The 11545-nt window shown below is 50.0% G+C and overlaps 1 protein-coding gene across 4 annotated transcripts in view; it reads right to left on the bottom strand.

Moving 5' to 3' along the window:
- The window catches only part of Fgf1 (fibroblast growth factor 1), a 90245-nt gene that overhangs the window by 73076 nt on the left and 5624 nt on the right, over window positions 1–11545 (bottom strand). For 2 of the 4 annotated variants that reach the window (XM_055622486.1, XM_055622483.1), the window contains exon 2: window positions 7486–7619. The gene's annotated coding sequence lies outside the window, so the exon portion shown is untranslated. Of the gene's footprint in view, window positions 1–7485; window positions 7657–7922; window positions 7956–11545 lie in introns of those variants that run through there. The other 2 variants (XM_055622485.1, XM_055622484.1) reach the window with 2 other exon arrangements.

Consider the following 11545-nt stretch of genomic DNA (forward strand, 5'->3'; position numbering starts at 1 on the left):
TCTTTTCTTTTCTTTTCTTTTCTTTTCTTTTCTTTTCTTTTCTTTTCCCTCTCTTCTCCTCTCCTCTCCTCTTCTCTTCTCCCTTTTCTTTTCTTTCTTTCTTTGCTTTCTACAGGCTCCATCTATGTGACCATGCTGGCCTTGAACGCTAACCCTGCTACCTCAGCCTCCCAAGTGCTGAGACTGCAGGTGTACCCCGCCACACTTGCTCACACCTTATTACACAAAGTCATGAATGAGACACATTTAGCTTTTGTGGCCTTTGCCTTTCCCCACTCAGCAACTTGTCTTTTCATTCCTGCCTCTACCAGCTTTCTCTTCTGTTTACTGTCACTCCCTTCCACCTCTGCCATTCCTTGACTTTGCCCACCATTCCCAGCCCTTGCTGAACAATTTAGATCCCCAAATGTGGACCAGATCTTGCTGCTGTAGGCAGAGCCCAGAAAGCAGAGGCTGTGTCCCTGGGACCCTTGTGCCCTTCCAGTGAGGTCTAGTCACCTGAATTATGACCACTGATTGGCTGCTTAGCTTACTAAGGGATCTACTGACACAAATAACTGTCTGTTGTGGTTTGAATGTGAGCAGTGGGTCCCCAGCTGGGAGTGCTGTCTGGAAGGGTGTGGCCCCTTAAGAGGTGGAGCCTTGAGAGAGGAAGTAGGTTATCAGAGGTGGGCCTTGAGCTTTTACAGCCTGGCCCTACTTCCTGTCGCCCTTGGCTTCCTGTCTACAGGTGCAGCATGGTCAGATACCCTGTCCTCGTGCTCGTCATGCCGTCCCTGCCTTGATGGGCTGTATTTTTCTTAAACTGGGATCCAAAATAAACCCTTTAGACCTTAAATTGCTTCTTACCAGGTATTTGGTTACAGCAAGAGGGAAGGAAAGTAATGATTTGCAGTGCGGGTGTGGACCCTTCAGCATACGCGGCTGAGGGCACACCATGTCTGGAACACTGTTCTTTTCCCTTATGGTCATGCAGACTTGGGAAGTTTGGAGCTGACATCCAAGTTCCATGGCTGCGTGCTGCCGCCCCTTCACCAGCAGCTTTAGCCTTGTTTGGAATGATAGTTTCCTTATATAGAGTCACACGCTTCAAGCCACTGGGTCTATAGGCTGAGACCCAGTGGCTTCAGGTTCCTGCCTTGAGTTCCTGTTTTGGTCTCCCTTGAAGACAGGTTGTAGCCTATAATCCCAAATTGTTTTTAGTGTTTAGCCAGCAACAGAGAAGCAAATGAGAACAAAACCTAAATCTCCCAACAGGCCCTTTTCCTCTACAGCCCCTCCCCTGTCCTCCAGCCACACTGCTCTTGCTTTGGCTCTTTGGTAGCCCAATTTCCTCACACTGCTTGACCTTCTGGAGTCCTCGGCCCTCCTCCACCTCCATTTGACAGAATTTCAGATGTCAGCTCAAGCAAGCATCACCCCCAGGCACCTCTGCCATGTGCTCTGCAGGCCACCAGAGGAGACTGATACCCACATCTCCATCTATGGCCTCTCTTTCTCAGGGAACTCCAGATCCTAGCTCTGCTACAGCTCAGTGTTTGGCATGCTTCCTGGCCGCAGGAAGTTCCCACAAGTGAGCTGTATGAGCTCGACATGGTCATTACTGGCACTCATAAATGCTACCATAGTCCCAATTTCCGTTCTTTTCTCCTGCCTCCTTTTCTCTTCCCCTCCTCACTTCTCCTCTTCAGTCCTTTCCTCCTGAGCCTCAGGCCTTCTTAGTGCTCTCAAGAGCAATACTCAAGACAACAGAAAGGCTCTCAGAGTTGAAAATTTTAAATGTTGCTCCAACTTGTCACTCTGTGTTGACCCTTGTTTAGATCATCAAAAGGTCAGGACCTAGAGGAAGCACTGAGAACGTGACTTCCTACTGTACGGCTTGGCCGGGGCTGCTCGGTGGGGAAAACAACAGGAAGGTGTTGTCTGGCTGACTCCTTCTGAGGGCTGAAAGGAAAACTCTGCTTCATCCCCCTCTCCTTCATGGCTGTGTCTCCTTACATCCTGCTTCTGTATATGTCTCTGTGTGCAAATTTCCCTTCTTTATGCAAAGGGAAAGCCGTTCTAACAATCTCATCTTAACTCATATATCTCTGAAAGGACCCTATGTCTAAGAAGGATCACATTCTGGGTTTCTAGGGATTGGGGTGATTTTATCATATAAATGTAACCTATTACTCCTGCTTCTACACACCTGATTCCTTGCCCTCTTGACTTACCCAATGCAGCTTGGGTAGAGAAGCATGGAACATGCTGCCCTCTGGAGAAATGGTGTATGAGCCTGGGAAAGGTGGGCAACACAAGGATGGGGACTAGAGAAGGACACCCACCTAAGAATGAGAAAGCAGGACTGAATCTGCTCTCCCCAAACAGCCTCTCAGATACACATTTGGGCTCTGCTGGTCTGCTAGCGATGAGTTCAGATCCCAGCTCCACCGCTTCCTGGGGGTAGACCTGTTTCTTGCATGAGTGATATGTGTTTAGTAATAGCATCTACCTTGTGGCATTGCTGTGAAGGATTCGTGAGAGAAGAACACCATGGGACATGGATCTTGTACACGACAACTTTGTTATAATCGGTAGAAGGTTGGTCAGGCAAGTCAGTGTGACAGAGAGGCCAGCTGCCACTCAGGCCACACAATTCTGTGTTCCCCTTACTAACAAGAAAGAGGGAAGGCCCATGGTGGGCAGCCAGAGCCAAGCTTTTCTAATTGTGGTCTGTGGATCAAAGGTATACAAGACTACCTGGACATCACCAAGGAAATGCAGGGTCCTGGGTCCTTCATGAACCCACTGAATCACTTCTATGCATAGGATTTAGAAATCTGATTTTCCCCTCATTTTCTAAGGCTAAAGATTAAGCCTAGGGACCTTGTGCATGCAAGATATGGGCCCTGTCAGCTATCTGCCCACGTTTCTTTCTGTTTTTCATTTTGAGATAAAGTTTCTTTAAATGTCTGGGCAGGCCTCCTGAGCAGCTGAGATTACAGGCCTGTACCGCTGAGCCCAGCAGGAATCAGATTCTTTATGGACCTTAAAGGTTTAAAACCCCTGGATCAGGGGCAGAGCTGAGCCATGCCCATGGGTAACCCTGCACACCAGCACAGCCCCTGGCATGGCAGGTATGCCCACTCATACCTGTCGGCCTCACCAGCATTCCTTGAACAGGGTTAGAGGGGTGGCGTTGAGTGGCTCAGCAGACACCGTGTCTCTGCAGGTTACATTTGGACGTACCCTTCAGGAAAGGCAGCTCTTTCCCTTCACTATAAACTTGCCTGGTTAAGACACTTTGCTCTGGTTTTTCTATTCCTCCCCTATTCCACTGGGGCCACCCAGTGTTACCCTCAGACTTAGCTCAGGCGACTCTGAACTCAGGCTCCCATCATTCAGAGGGTCCTTGTTCAGGATTCTCTTCATGCCCGAATCTGTTCCGAGCCTCATGTTCTGCGTTCTCGAGCCCTTCTCACATACTCCCTGGCTCAGGAAAACTGGAGGCCACAGGACTGTGTAGCCCACCTTGTTTCTAAAGATCCTGCCCCCCACCCCCAAGGTGGGTCTAGTGGTGTCCATCCGTTAAATACTGAGTCAGATACTGTCATTTACAAAGTTCACAGTCAAGATGTATTAAGTTACAAAAAAAAAAAGAAGAGAAAAAAAATCTTCAAAAAAACCCTCCTTATAATCTGTTAAGTAAGTTTATAATTTTATGTTGGTTTGCATTCATGGTTATTCTAGAGTAGATGTGCCTGCATGTAAGTCTTCAAGGTTGAGACCCTGCCATCTTGAAATAGTAGTTATAAATTCTAGCCTGTTCTCTAGGCTTTTCAGACGTCACCCAATGCTGGATTCCTATCTCTTAGGACGCCTTCCCAGTGAGGAGCACAGGCCTGCTGGAGAGCCCGGCATGACTCTGCCCCTTGGTAGCTGTGGCACCACAAGTAAATGGTCCCTCCCCTGAGCCTCCGTCCTCCATCTGACCAGCCCCTGTTCACCACTGCTGGCAGACTTAAAGCTGAGCCCAGTGCCTGGATACAGAAAGGACCAGAAACACTGGTGACTAGGACAATAGCTGCTCTGTCTCCAGACCTTCAAAATGCAAACAGAGCCCCATGACAAAGCAAAAGTGCCACAGGAGGGCATTTGGGGCATCACAGCCTCCTCAGTGCTCAGTAGCACTCACTGAAAGCCCGGAGGTGGACCACGGCTGGGCCTCATTTCATCCCGCCCTTAAAAAGGCTGGTGCTTTATCACCCCTTTTACAAGTGAGGGAACTGAGGGGCAAGGCACAGCACTGATCAGTAAGACGATCAGAATTTGGATCTCAGATTGCAGAATCTATGTGTTTAGCCATCATGTCATGTTGCTTTTCGTGTGTGTGTGTGTGTGTGTGTGTGTGTGTGTGTGTGTGTGTGTGTGAAAGAGAGAGTATTCACTCGTGTGGATGCAGGCGTGCACTTGCATTGGTGTGCATATAGAGGTCAGAGGACAATGTTAGGCGTTGGCCCTTGCTTCCACCTTGTTTATGGTTCCGTTGCTCCTTGGCGTGTATACAGAGTCTCTGGCCCACAAGCTTCTGGTGATTCTCCTGGTTGTGCTTCCCATCAAACACAGGAGTCCAGAGATTATAGATGTGTGCTGTCATGCCTTTACAGGGGTGCTGTGAGTCCAAGCCTGGTCCCTATGTGTATGTGACAATGGCTATGCCCACTGAGCCATCCCTTACAACGCTCCTGTGACTTAGGAATTAAAGCAGTTGCGTTCCCTCCTCAGCCTCTGTGCCTTCTGTCCCTGCAGCCCATGCACTCGAGCTGGCTCCTCTGCCTTGGGCTCCTTTGTCAACCTTTCATCCCAATCCTATGCTGCTGCCTATATACTCAGCAGCTCCTTCCCCCACCGGCCCCCCACCCTCGTTCCCTGATTGGGCTGGAAGCAGTCACCTTTGATAATGGACATCTTGTTTGTAACTGATAAAAAACGAAAACCCCAAAACAAAAACCTGCTTGCCTATGAGCCCTCCCTTCCTTCCTTCCTTCCTTCCTTCCATCCTTCCTTCCTTCCTTCCTTCCTTCCTTCCTTCCTTCCTTCCTTCCTTCCTTCCTTTTTCTTTCCTTTCCTTTCCTTTTCTTTTCTTTTCTTTTCTTTTCTTTTCTTTTCTTTTCTTTTCTTTTCTTTTCTTTTCTTTTCTTTTCTTTTCTTTTTCTGAGGCCCAGCTGTTCTAGAGATCTGGCCTCGAGCTCACAGAGATCTGCCTGCTTCTGCCTCTCAAGTGCTGGGATTAAAAGCGTGTACCACCACCACCTGGCATGCATCCTTTTACTAAGGAAAAAGATTTACCCATTTGTAGTCTGTGTGCAGTGACTAGAGATTAGCTTTACTTAATGCAGGGTATGCCCATGTCATGAATGGCTATGGACTCCTGTCCTAGCAGCTGAAATCGAGGGGTACTGTGTCAGCTAGGCAATGCCTTGGCAATGCCTGCACTCCTGGCCGCTGGCACACAGGTTAGAAGGTCCTTGATTGTTAGCTTACACAGAGTGCATGTCTACGTAAGGCTGGTTTCAGCTTCTCTCCCTGGATTGGACGTTCCTTTGACAGTGTAGACCAGGTGTCCACCTGCCACCATGCCTGAAAATGGCATCGGCGTGATAGGTGCCACTCACCTGTGACTCACACTACTTAACCAGGACATGCTTGCTTAAACCCCTTTAAGAACCAGGCAAGGACGTGCAAACACAAAATTGCTTTCTCGTTTACCTTTCCATGTAGCACTTTTTCTTTAAATGAAGTGTTTGTTTCGTTAGCAAATCCGCATGTCCACACATTAAAAGACAGTTCAAACAAGGAGAAATTTGTCCCTGCACCCCCAGCTGGCTGTCCTCATACTGTTGGACTTGCCTTCTGAGATACAACGTTAAGAGGAGACTTTCCTGGGAAGCCCTGGGTGATCGACACAAAGGAAGCAAAGGCACAGGGAGTTGGTGGTGTGAATCAGATTCTCCACCAAGCCACAGTTATTCACATAGACAGCGGTGCTTGTGAGGGCAGCCTTCCTGGATCTCCCAAAGCAAGGCCATTTGTTCTCTCTCTCTCTCTCTCTCTCTCTCTGTGTGGGTACTCCCAGGTACACACATGTACATGTGCATGCAGAGGCCACAGGACTACCCTAGCTGTCACATCTCGGGAGCTGTCCACATTAGGTGTTGCTTGCATGCTGTCTGGTTCCTGTTTTTGTTCTGTTGGTGTTTTGAGCTTGGAGCTCAGAGCGTGGACTACACTGGCCGGCTGGTGGCCCTTAGGGATGTACTTGTCTCTGCCACTCTGGCAATGGGCTTTCAGGCCTTCACCACCGACCCCGACTCCAAAACCAAACAACAGACAGCAACAACAAAAAGAGTGGCTCCTGGAGATGCAACTTTAAGCGTGTATGGCAAGCATTTTGCCAGCTGAGCCTGTCCTTTCAACGTTTTGCCACAGTGCCAACCCATGGCAGCAGTTGGGGGAGAGTAGAATGAGGCAACCTCTCTTGGGATGCCTGTCTCTCCCCACTGCAGCATGGCGAGCCAACCCCTCCCCCCAACCCCCATAGGTGACATCCCCAAAGAAAGGGAAAGCAAAGGTACTGGCCGCCAAAGCAGACAGGAAGGAAGAGAGGGGACGGTGGATGCTAAATGGGCTAAAGAAAGCATAGAAGTTTAAATTCTTCGGAGACACGGAGTTCTCTTGGGACTGAGCTGGGAGGTGAGGTTTCTGCAAAATGACTGTTGATTAAATGCCTGAAATTCCCACACTAGCACCCAGAGGTCTAAGAGTTTCGAGGCCTCCTGTCCTGTCCAGGAGCCTTGCACACTTTTGGTATTCACCAGTCCCTAAAGGATGTATCCTGGGATGAGCCTGTGACTATGAAAGAGGATTAGAAGGTAATGAGCCACTCAGTCGACAGAGCAGGGAGCTCTGGAGTCCACCCTATCAAAACCTTCAGCTTTTCTGTCAGACAGCCGATAAAAACCTAAGCTTCCCATGGGTTTTTCGACGCAGCTGAGTTTCTAGGCTGTTGGGTAGAGTGAGCGTGACACAGCAAGATACTGCCAGCCAGACCCACTCTGGCTGCAGCTTTGAGCTCCCACAGATCTCAAAGTCAATCTCTGGGGCTGCCATCAATCAGGTGATCCCCACCCCCTCCGGTTTTCTGAGGCAGGCGCTGGTGGGATGATGATAGGGAAGCCCGGTGTAGGGTTACTTGTGCAGTCTCTAGCCTGTAAGTGCTGTTTTTTTCATGTCTGTGCTCTCAGCAGGCCTTTCCTCCAGGGCCGGCTGCACCTCAGTTCAAGGCAGCCTGAGGGGAGCCCACCCAATACACTGACAAGCATGCTGGCTCCGTGCTGTTTAAAACACTTCTCTACCCGCACAGGTTCCTCTTTTCTTCCCTGTCTCACGACCTTTATACAAACAGCCAAACACAGCTCTGGATGTAACCCCCTGAATTCTTACCTGAAGGGCTGGCAGGCTGGGGGCTATCCTCCCTCCACTTGTTCTCGAGGGGGGTGGGATCCACTTGGTGGCCTTTGCTCCGCGCTGAGGCTGCCTCTCCAGCGGGCTCTGCGAACCTCAGGATGACTGCAGCTCTGTATGGGGAGAGGGACGGGCTGTGGCATTCACATCAGGTTGCTGGCCCGCCTCCAGACACCATGCCAGTCCCAGAGGGCTGTGTGGGAAGCAGGGAGGCGGGTGGGGGAGCGGAGGGCGCTGGCCTACAGGTCTGCCTGTGGCCCCTGTTCCTCAGCAGAGGGGACACCCCGCGCCTGCAGACCACCACACAGCCCCACCCCAGCACAGTCAATGGATACAAAGCTCCAAGTGCCCCTAGCTCTTGAAAGCCTGCAGCAGACATGGGGACTACAGAGACAGCAGACAGTGGCAGCGACTACCTTGGGTGTTATTTTAGCATGGTTTGTCTTGGGGCAGAAGCCTAAGCCCAATGGACTACCGTCTGAGCAGAATCCTGTTTATTTTGAGGCCTCTGTCACCAGGGAAACAACTGGTTGTGTTGAAACACTCCTAAAATCAGACTGCTGGTAAAAGGGAGCCCTTCTCTGTTCTGTCCTCCATCCCCACGCAGGGTGTAGGTGTCTGTGTGTGGCAGTGTCTGTCTACACCATTTCCAGAGCCAAGCCTTACCAAGTGCATTCTGTGAAAGTAGGCAAGCTAGTGGGCACCAGGTTAGGGCGGGGGGGGGGCAGCAAAGAGCGTCCCCAGCATTCCTCACCAGAGTTCCCACTTATTCCAGCTAGACCAGGGGAGTCCTCAGGTGAGCTTGGGACTTCCCCAGTGGACCATGGATGTCATCTTCTTACCTCAGAGAAGGATGGAAGGTTGCCATCTGTATTCTGGCTTGAAGATAGGGAATGAAGTGGACTCAGAGGATATGGATCAGAAACTATGATTAATTGTTTCCTATCATTGGTGAAGAGAACCTCCCTTCTACCAGGCAGTTCAGCCTGGGAGGCATGACTGAGCATTCATGTGTGTGTGAGCCCCAGCCTGCCCACCTGGTGGTTCAGAGAGAGAAAAGCACGTGGACCTCGGGGGGACTGAAAATACACCCTGAGGTCTCTTTCCTGGACCAGTTGGAGTTGCTCTGGCGCAGTGAATATAGTAAGAGCAGGCTAGGGGCGGGTCTGCTTGGCCTCTAGCTTGTGGTACTATTTTGAAGGCCAGGAAGTCTTTAAGAGGTGGGCCTAGTTGATGGAACATGGCCAGTAGAAGCAGGTCTTTGAGGATTGTATCTATCCGTGGCTCAGCAGACATACCTTGTGAACAGCTACCACTCTGCTCTCCTGTCACCATGCCTCCCCCACCACTGATAGACTGAAATGTCTCTGAAGCCGCAGCGAACCTTTTCTCCCAGAAGTAACATAAAAGCAATGCTGCTTTCTTACAGTAACATAAGCGTAACACTGGGGGTCGGATCTGTGGCCTGAAAGAGCATCCAGGGCCACTCCTGGACTTTCAGAATGAGGAGTCCCGAAGAGCTCAGCTCCCGGAGCTGGGGCAACATGCTCAGACAGTGCATGGCTCTGACGCTGGCCTCTCAGTGGAGAGGGTTCTCAGAGGGACACCATCACATCTGAACCTAGTCTTCCTGGAGAGAACAGAGAGGACAGGCTGGCCATGTTCCTAGCTAGAAAGGAGTGAGCTTCTGCCCCACTGTAAGTGTCATACACAGAACCCAGGACTGTGGGGGGCGGGGGGACGTTACACGGAGCCGCCCTCAAGCACAGCGCTGTGTGTGAATGTATCCCTCTCAACGTCCTACTTCAGGAGAGTGGGTCAGTGTTGAAATCCAGAGTTCTGGGTACAAGAAAATACAGCCTTGAGACTCGTTCGGATGAGGGCTTGTGTTTCTTGTTGTATCTGGAGCTGAGGGAGAGGAGCTAATCCTTGAAGGAAATGACAGTGTGCTCGTTTTGGAGCTGGTCGCCTTGATTCAACAAGCACAAGGCGTTCAAATCGGAAGGGGCTTGTGGAGATTTGAATGAGATGTGTCCCGTCCCCAGTCTCCCCACCCCCCACCCCTGGCATTTGGCTATTTGGTCCCCAGTTGGTGGTACTGTTTGGGTAGGCTCAGGGGTGTGGCTTTGCTGGAGAAAGGATGCTGATGAGAGTGGGCTTTGAGGTTGCCTTGCTTTGTGTTTCCTGCTTGGGGTTTTAGATTTGAGCTCTCAGCTTGCTGCCCCAGCTGCTGCCATGCTTTCCTGCCATGCTGGCGATGGGATTATCGTTCTGTGAGCCGGAAACCCTTCTTTTTGTAAGTTGTTTTTGGCCACGATGCCTTATCGCAGCAATAAGAAAAGGAACGAAATGGCAGTGTGGCTGGCATCTGTGTGTCTAAGAAGGAACTGATTGGCACCCTGGCGGATCTGACCTGAGAACTGTCCAGCTATGGAAACGAAACCACCTGGTAGAGAATCTTCGTAACATGTTAATGATGTGCTGAAAGACCCTTTCTGAACCAAAGGCACCAACCCAGAGTCCACACCCCCACCCGAAGTCGCTGTGTGACTAACCCCCTCTCACCCACCCTGCGCGCTTCAGCCTGATACTCATTAACCTGAGCACGCTGTGTCCTTGGCCACTGCTGGGCAACTCAGCTCTGCCATGCTCCAGATTCCTTCTTCCCCAAGGAGCTCAGTAAGATTTCCAACTTACGGCCATCTCTGGAGCGCTGTGACAGCCAAATGTATCTAAGCTCGTGCTAGCACACTGAACTCTCAGGCTCAAGAGTAGGCGGCTTCATTTCATTTCCCCATCCAATCCAGTACTGAGCACCATCACGCACCTCCACACACCTCCACCCTTTAGGTAAACACAGTCCCTGATTACCGATGTATTCTACTTTCTGTCCTATAGTAAGTGTTTTGCGGTATTGTGGGCCAAATTCTGGGTAGTGAATCCTCAGTTCTTTAAGATACGTTTATAATTAAGATAGATTTGTAATATTCTAATGTTGGCATTTAACTTTTCTTACTTCAACATTCCCTCAATTTATACATTTATTTCAGCATGTGTAAAGGGTCTATACCTATCTTTGAAATAATATGGGTGGGGTTTCTAAAATCCTGAGTGCTGCCAATGGGATGCCTCTTGGCCCCACTGTTATCTGGAGTGGAAAGAGATGGCGAGATTACGTAAGTAGGGAAGTCTGGCCCAAGACTTCCTGAGTCTTGAAACCAGGAAATAGTCTGAGGAAAAAATAGCTGTCAAAGGCACTTAGTAAGCACTCACAACACTCTAGGTGTATGTGTGTATGTGTGTGACAGAAATCATATCTTCTTTGCAAGTTCTTAAGCCCCTTTTAAAAGCCTCTCCTGTCACAATAAGACCTTTTACAGAAACCGCATACCACTGGAGAGGCGTGGCCCGAGGAAGACAGAAAACAATAGATCTTTGAGAACAGACCAAAATCCTTGTGGGGTTGTCTGCAGCGATGCAGGCTTGTCTGGAGTTGTCTGAGGCTAAAGTGCTGGGGCCTTTGACAGAGGTGACACCCTCCTTCCGAATCTTAAGAGTCAGACTTGATGTCTAGCAGAGAGCAGCCCCAAACCTCTTAGGATAGTTTAGAAGGTCCATAAAGGTAGATGACAGTACTGGGGGTGGGGGTGTGTGGGGATGGGGGTGGGGGGCACACCTTTAATCCCATCCCAACACTCAAGGAGGCAGAGGCGGATCTCTGTGAGGTTGAGGCCAGCCTGGTCTACAGAGTGAGTTCCAGGACAGCAAAGGCTACACAAAGAAACCTCGCCTCTCTAAACAAACAAACAAACAAACAAACAAACAAATAACAAACACAAAAGGGTAGAGGACAGCATTTCTGCTTGGTTTGTTTGTTTTTGTTTTTTTCACTGACTTCATGGTCAGTGCCCCTGTTCAGCTGACATGGAACCCTCTCTCTTTAATTGGTCGACATGGAAGAAGCACAGGTGTGAAGCAGATTGGCAAGATCCCGAAGGAAATAGGCTTTCTTCCTCTCAGGCAGAGCAGCCCCCCCCCC

Source organism: Psammomys obesus, unplaced genomic scaffold (genome assembly GCF_907164565.1).
Source record: "Psammomys obesus unplaced genomic scaffold, mPsaObe1.curated_primary_1811, whole genome shotgun sequence".
NCBI classification, from domain to species: Eukaryota; Metazoa; Chordata; class Mammalia; order Rodentia; family Muridae; genus Psammomys; species Psammomys obesus.